The following is a 7,167-nucleotide window of genomic DNA, read 5'->3' as shown; positions in this document are numbered from 1 at the left end:
TCAGCTTCATCCTTGCCCTTTTTCGTTGATCCTCTACAAGACTTCATCTTGGGGAAGACCTACAAGGTCCCTTCCAACTCTTATTATTCTATGTTCTTCTCAAATTGTCCATTGCATGTAATTCTCCCTCTCGGTTTTTGGTGGGTTTTTTTTTTTTTTTGATCCTGGTGACTGATATGCTTTGCTTTAAGATTTCTCAAAGAACACGACACACATCTCTCAAATGTACATTCTTGGACTTTTACCCTATTTCTTAAGCACGTTCTTCAAATTCCAGCTACAAATAAACCAGATATTTCCATAATTTCATCTCCATTGATTAAAAAAAAAAACAGGGTTGAAAGGAATTCCACTTTATCCTTTTCAAATAATCACAGGAAGGTGTCTGAATCAATAACCAGAATGGGAAAGATGAAATGCGGATGAAAATCAAAAAGCATTTTCAACTTTTTTTCTTTTTTAAATGAGTGTCCCAAACATACTGTACATGGCATGCTTGAATAACCACCTGTCTCCCATAGTGTCTGTCTGGCTGATTTGATCTGCCACAGTTGATAATGGCGTTCATGGGGTTTCTTTGATTAAATAATGCCATTTATTGGGAAATTTTTCTGTGGCAGGCCCTGCCCTCTGAAATGAGCCCCCTCCAAGATTTAAGAGACTCCCACTCAGTTGTTGTTTAGAAGAGTTGTGAAGAAACTTGGTGAGGGACAGTGGATCCTCCTTTAGGCTGTGTAGGTTGTTTTCCTTTTCCACCCAGTCTTGCTATGTTTACTCTTCACTTTTTAAATTTTTTTAAAAGAAAATGTTAACTGTCCAGAGTCACTAAAAGTTGGGCAACACATAACTTTAATAACTATTACTACTGCTGCTGCTGTTGCTACTAGTACTACTATAGTAACAGTTAGCATCAAAGAGGAATTCTGAAGCTACAAGACCTTTACTGAAAAGTCCCTATCTGTGAGATTCTGCTGCAGCCAGCCTTAAAACAAAGGCAAACTCAAGGGTGGTATTAATATGGTATTTTTAATTCACAAGTTTCAAAAAAAATACCCTGTGTGACGAGAGACCCTTTATCCACAATTCCTGGTTTAGATTCCATAAATGCGGGCATGCTGTGCGTTGAAGAAGAAGCAAAAGGCTCAAATGAAAGGAATAATCTTCCTTTAAAACGGAGCTGGATAAGTTTCTTTTATGACCTGTGGCCTCTTATTTTTGGAAGGGTGAAGGCAGCGGAGAGATAAACCGGGCACGGTTCATGTTGTGCACCCGAACAGCGTGAGAACTTTCTGCCAGAAGTGAGACGAAGATGGAGGTTCTTTCTGTGTCTTCAGAAATAGCCTGAAGCCTAGTTGTGAGCCCTCCGTGTGAAAATGGCAACGTGCCACCTCACAGAAGTTCAACAGCTGCGATTAGTGATGGTTTTGAAGGAAACCAAAAGAACTTCAGTCAAGTCATTCTCAAAGGTGCTTTTTCCAAAGGCAACTGGACTGTTTTTTTCCTTGAGGACAACGAAGAAGAAGAAGAAGACCGATCTTGGATGAGAAGCAAAACGTCTTTTTTTTTTCTTCCTCAAGGAAAAAAAAAAAGAACCCAGTTGCCTTTTGAACAAACACCTTTGAGACAATTATGACCTGGATGACTGAGAATCTCCACAGACATTCAGATGTGTGATGACAAGTCCCTCAGCTCCCAGCTAACATTATGCGATTTCCGATTTCCACTTGGCTAAGATGGCCACGTCCCACAAATGGCCTCATCCTGCCCCTTTGTGAGACATTGTTTGGAAGCCTTAATCTCCCCAATAATTGTGAGGCGCATATCAGTTCTGTTTTGAGGTTCCAGATACCTGCTGACTTGGCCAGTTCTCTTTCTGGTGAAAAAGCTTGGCGGACAAGAGTCAATATTTAAAGACTATTTACTCCAGACAAATAACTGGGCATCTGTTTGAGGGGGAGTATTTTCAACTCTGCTCATCTTCCTTGAAAAGCCATCTTTGTATATTCAGACACACACCAGCTGTATCTTGAAATAGCAATGGATCGCCTGGGGGCCAACGTAACCGGTTACTCCACTTCTTTTTATAAAATAAAACCCTTTGGAGTGTTAAAAAAAGAAAGAAAACATGATGAGCTTTCATCAGTGCTTGTTTTCCAGGGGTCCAGGATCAAGAGGTTGACAGTGTGTCACTCGGTGTGGAAATAAAGTAATGCTAGGGTATATTTCAGAGAGAGCAGGTTTTTGGACCGATGTGGATGCTCAAAGCGCGTGTGGTTTCTGAGAAATGGATCTATGAGGAAAATGGGATCAATTAGCTCCAAAATATGGAAGTTTTGATAAGGGAAAAGAGGAGGAGGAGGAGGAGGAGGAGGAGGAGGAGGAGGAGGAGGAGGAGGAGGAGGGAAAGATGATCTGAAAGAACTAGAACGACTTGCCTCCAGAAGTTTTGGTTGCTCCAACACTGGAGGTTTTTAAGAAGAGATTAACAATTTGTCTTAAATGGAACAGGATTTTCTGCTTGAGCAGAGGGTTGGACTAGAAGACCTCCAAGGTCCCTTCCAACTCTGTTACTCTGTTAACTGTCTGGGAAGAAGGCAGTCCTTTGAAGCTCTAGAACTGTGCAAAACGAGTACAATACATCAACAGAACAGAACAACAGAGTTGGAAGGGGCCTTGGAGGTCATCTAGTCCAACCCCCTACTCAAGCAGGAAACCCTATAACCATTTCAGACAAAGGGTTGTCCAGTCTCTTCTTAAAAACCTCCAGTGATGAAGCATCCACGACTTCTGGAGGCAAGCTGTTCCACTGGTTTTAATTGTTCTCACTGTCAGGAAATTCCTCCTCAGTTCTAGGTTGCTTCTCTCCTTGATTTAGTTTCCATCCGTTGCTTCTTGTCCTGCCTTCTGGAGCTTTGGAAAACAGGTTCTTCTTTCACATTAGTGAAACCGAGTGCAGTGATTAAGGAAAAAAAAAAAAAACAGAACTGAAGAGAATTGGCTAATTAATGGACACACAACCTATTGGGGGCCAAGGACCATAGGTAGCATGTGGATGGAATAGGGGGAGCCTAACCTGAACTGTGGAGAAGACCCCGAGAGAGGGTGACTGAGCAGTAGAAGCAAAGGATGGGCGAGATACGCTCTAGGAAAGTCTGTTGACCTGAGGTTGACACAAGAGGCCCCCTGCTGGTTATCTTTAATAAGATAAGATATTTCTTGGTCATAAAAGCCCTTGATGGGGACGTTCTCAGCAATTCTGTTTGACCTTCAAGTTTCTGGNACTCGGTGTGGAAATAAAGTAATGCTAGGGTATATTTCAGAGAGAGCAGGTTTTTGGACCGATGTGGATGCTCAAAGCGCGTGTGGTTTCTGAGAAATGGATCTATGAGGAAAATGGGATCAATTAGCTCCAAAATATGGAAGTTTTGATAAGGGAAAAGAGGAGGAGGAGGAGGAGGAGGAGGAGGAGGAGGAGGAGGGAAAGATGATCTGAAAGAACTAGAACAACTTGCCTCCAGAAGTTTTGGTTGCTCCAACACTGGAGGTTTTTAAGAAGAGATTGATTAACAATTTGTCTTAAATGGAACAGGATTTTCTGCTTGAGCAGAGGGTTGGACTAGAAGACCTCCAAGGTCCCTTCCAACTCTGTTACTCTGTTAACTGTCTGGGAGGAAGGCAGTCCTTTGAAGCTCTAGAACTGTGCAAAACGAGTACAATACATCAACAGAACAGAACAACAGAGTTGGAAGGGGTTTTGGAGGTCATCTAGTCCAACCCCCTACTCAAGCAGGAAACCCTATAACCATTTCAGACAAAGGGTTGTCCAGTCTCTTCTTAAAAACCTCCAGCGATGAAGCACCCACGACTTCTGGAGGCAAGCCCTTCCACTGGTTTTAATTGTTCTCACTGTCAGGAAATTCCTCCTCAGTTCTAGGTTGCTTCTCTCCTTGATTTAGTTTCCATCCGTTGCTTCTTGTCCTGCCTTCTGGAGCTTTGGAAAACAGGTTCTTCTTTCACATTAGTGAAACTGAGTGCAGTGATTAAGGAAAAAAAAATACAGAACTGAAGAGAATTGGCTAATTAATGGACACACAACCTATTGGGGGCCAAGGACCATAGGTAGCATGTGGATGGAATAGGGGGAGCCTAACCTGAACCGTGGAGAAGACCCCGAGAGAGGGTGACTGAGCAGTAGAAGCAAAGGATGGGCGAGATACGCTCTAGGAAAGTCTGTTGACCTGAGGTTGACACAAGAGGCCCCCTGCTGGTTATCTTTAATAAGATAAGATATTTCTTGGTCATAAAAGCCCTTGATGGGGACGTTCTCAGCAATTCTGTTTGACCTTCAAGTTTCTGGAGAAGTGTTCCCTTACAGAGATGTGAAAGGCAATCTGCAGGTCAACATCCCTTCCGTTGTACGTCCACGACCCTTTGCAGCTTTGATCCCAAACATCTTAGAAGCAATCCCCAAAACAACGAAGCAAAAGGACCCAGCCAAGAAACACAGAAGAGACATTGGGATTTGGGGTAGAGGAATGTGTGGATGGCTGGAAGAGGATGGCATATTGGCTCACAGGCTCTGAAGAGTCTCTGCAGAGGATGCCTGGTTGCTACCGTCTCACACAGTTAAAAACTACACTCACAAAATTAGCTTCTAGCTTCTGCCTTTTCCAGTATCTCTCCGAACTATTTTTTGCATCAGAAATTCCCAGGTGGCTGGGAATGGCTAAGAGGCAGTACAGGGCCATAATAAACCAACTCTACAATATAAATGTGCTCAATGTTCCAAGCCACTAGCAAACATTGTGTTCATAACGGAAAAACAGGAAGTATCTTCAGATACCTAGATCTAAAACATCAGGTGTCTTGTTAGGAGGGAAGCTCTCCAGACCTGCTTGTTTCTGCTGTTAAATGTCAGTTCAGTGTGACTTGGTAGAATCTCAGTTTTATATATCTGTGGCTGGTTCATGTGCTGTGACATCCCAGCATGTTGCTTGTTTTAGCTTCTTGGGATCTAGACTCCTGCCCTTTAGCTTTGCAAGCCATAGTTTAGTTTTGTGGCAGGTGTGCATCAGATTGTTATGACTTGTGGGATAAACTACAGCTGAAACACTGGGACGTGGAAACCAGCCTGAGTCTCTCTGTACGTGGGAAAGGTCCCAACAGGAGAACAAGGAAGATAAAAGGCTTGTTTCTTACAGAAAAAAACCAAACCCTTTTTACACATGGGTCTCTTCAGATCTGAGCTAGCCGTGTGCGGCAGCAGCCAAAATAGCTAATACAACCCTTGGTTGTATAAACAGAGGGATAGAATAAAAATCACAGGAAGTATTAGCACTGCTTTATAAAGCCTTAGTAAGGCCACACCTGGAATACTGCATCCAGTTTTGGTCACCACATTATAAAAAAGATGTTGAGACTTTGGAAAAAGTGCAAAGAAGAGCAACTAAGATGATTAAAGGCCTGGAGATTAAAACATATGAAGAATGGTTGCAGGATTTGAGTTTGGCTAGTCTGGAGAAAAGAAGGATTGGGGGGGACATGATAGCAGTATTCCAGTATTTGAGGGGCTGCCAAAAGAAGAGGGAGTCAAGCTGTTCTCCAAAGCACCTGAAGGCAAGACAAGAAACAATGGGTGGAAACTAATCAAGGAGAGAAGCAACCTGGAAATAAGGAGAAACCTCCTAACAGTGAGGACAAGTAACCAGTGGCACAGCTTGCCTTCAGAAGTTGCGGGTGCTTCATCTCTGGAGGTTTTTAAGAAGAGACTGGACAGTCACTTGTCTGAAATGCTATATAGCAGGGGTGTCAAACTCAATTTCACTGAGGGCCGCATCAGCATTGCGGTTGCCCTGGGGGGGCTGGGTGGGTGTGGCCAGAGTGGGTGCAGCCTACTGGGTGGGTGTGGATGGAGTGGGTGTGGCCTACTGGGTGGGTGTGGCCAGTTCTACGTCATTCGCGTCAAGGGTGCCTATGGGGGCCTGGGCAGGAGTGGGACAGATTTGAGGGTCTCGGGCAGAAGGAGGTGGGACCGGGGCAAGTGCCAAGGCATGGCCCACCAGGGCAAGTGCCAAGATGACCACCACAAAATTGTACATTGGCTCCCGGCCAGCCTGGACCAGGGCCAAGGCAGCGGGGGCCGTTCTCTCCCAGTTTCCAGGATGGCTTCGCGGGCCACATGAAACCACTTTGCGGGCCGCATCCGGCCCCCAGGCATTGTGTTTGACATGTCTGCTATATAGGGTCTCCTGCTTGAGCAGGGGTTGGACTAGAAGATCTCCAAGGTCCCTTCCAGCTCTATTCTGATTGAAAGACATAACCAAGAAAACAAGGCTTAACAGAATCCAGGTTCACCTCAGCAGCGCCAGCCTTTTGTGTATTTTCCCATTCTTTCCCCCTAGATGTTTTTAAACACATTTTCCAGATTCAGCTATTCTTTTACTCCCTTTACAGGAAAAGGGGCATTTTACTGATTAAACATTTGCACACAAGTGAGATACATGCAGTGATGGCTTTTCTTCACTCCTACGTTTGGCTGAAACCGAGCCAAAAGCTCTGTGTGTGATAAACAAATTGCTCTATCAGAGCCTCTGCTAAACTTGTTAACCTTTGGGGTGGAATAAGGGAGCAGTTAGAAGGCTCTTTGTCTGTCTTCGCCGTCTCTTTCTCTCAAAATCTGATATCAACAAGAATTTGAACTCCAATATTCTTGACGGAAAAAAACCTTCTAGAGAAGTGTTGTGTTCATGCAGGATGCTTAAGCTAGTCAAATAAGCAGATGCATTTACATAGAATATAAGTTCAGCGAGCATTAACCTTGTGTGTGTGTGTGTGTGTGTGTGTCTGTCTCTCTCTCTGTGTGTGTGTGTACCAGGGGCTGGTATTGTACAACTAAGCTAATCTTATTTCATATATTATGAAAACTCAGCAAATAGATAAATTCAGTAATCAGGCTATCTGTTGGGTGAATGTAGACATTTTGTGCAAAATGTAACACCCATCAAAAGATTCTTCTCTCTTTGATCTTGGATATTGTTGTTGCGATTATTAGGTAGATCTGGAAGGGAAAGTTAAATTTTTTTTTTTTGGCAATGCTACAGATTATCATTCTTTTAAAGGCAGATCAGTCCCCAAGAAATTTCCAGAACTTCTAACTAGATTGTAATT

This window comes from Protobothrops mucrosquamatus, unplaced genomic scaffold, assembly GCF_001527695.2.
Source record: "Protobothrops mucrosquamatus isolate PMUCROS unplaced genomic scaffold, P.Mucros_1.0 scaffold668, whole genome shotgun sequence".
Classification (NCBI taxonomy): domain Eukaryota; kingdom Metazoa; phylum Chordata; class Lepidosauria; order Squamata; family Viperidae; genus Protobothrops; species Protobothrops mucrosquamatus.
The sequence above is the reverse complement of the archived record's forward strand: the minus strand, read 5'-3'. Positions refer to the sequence as shown.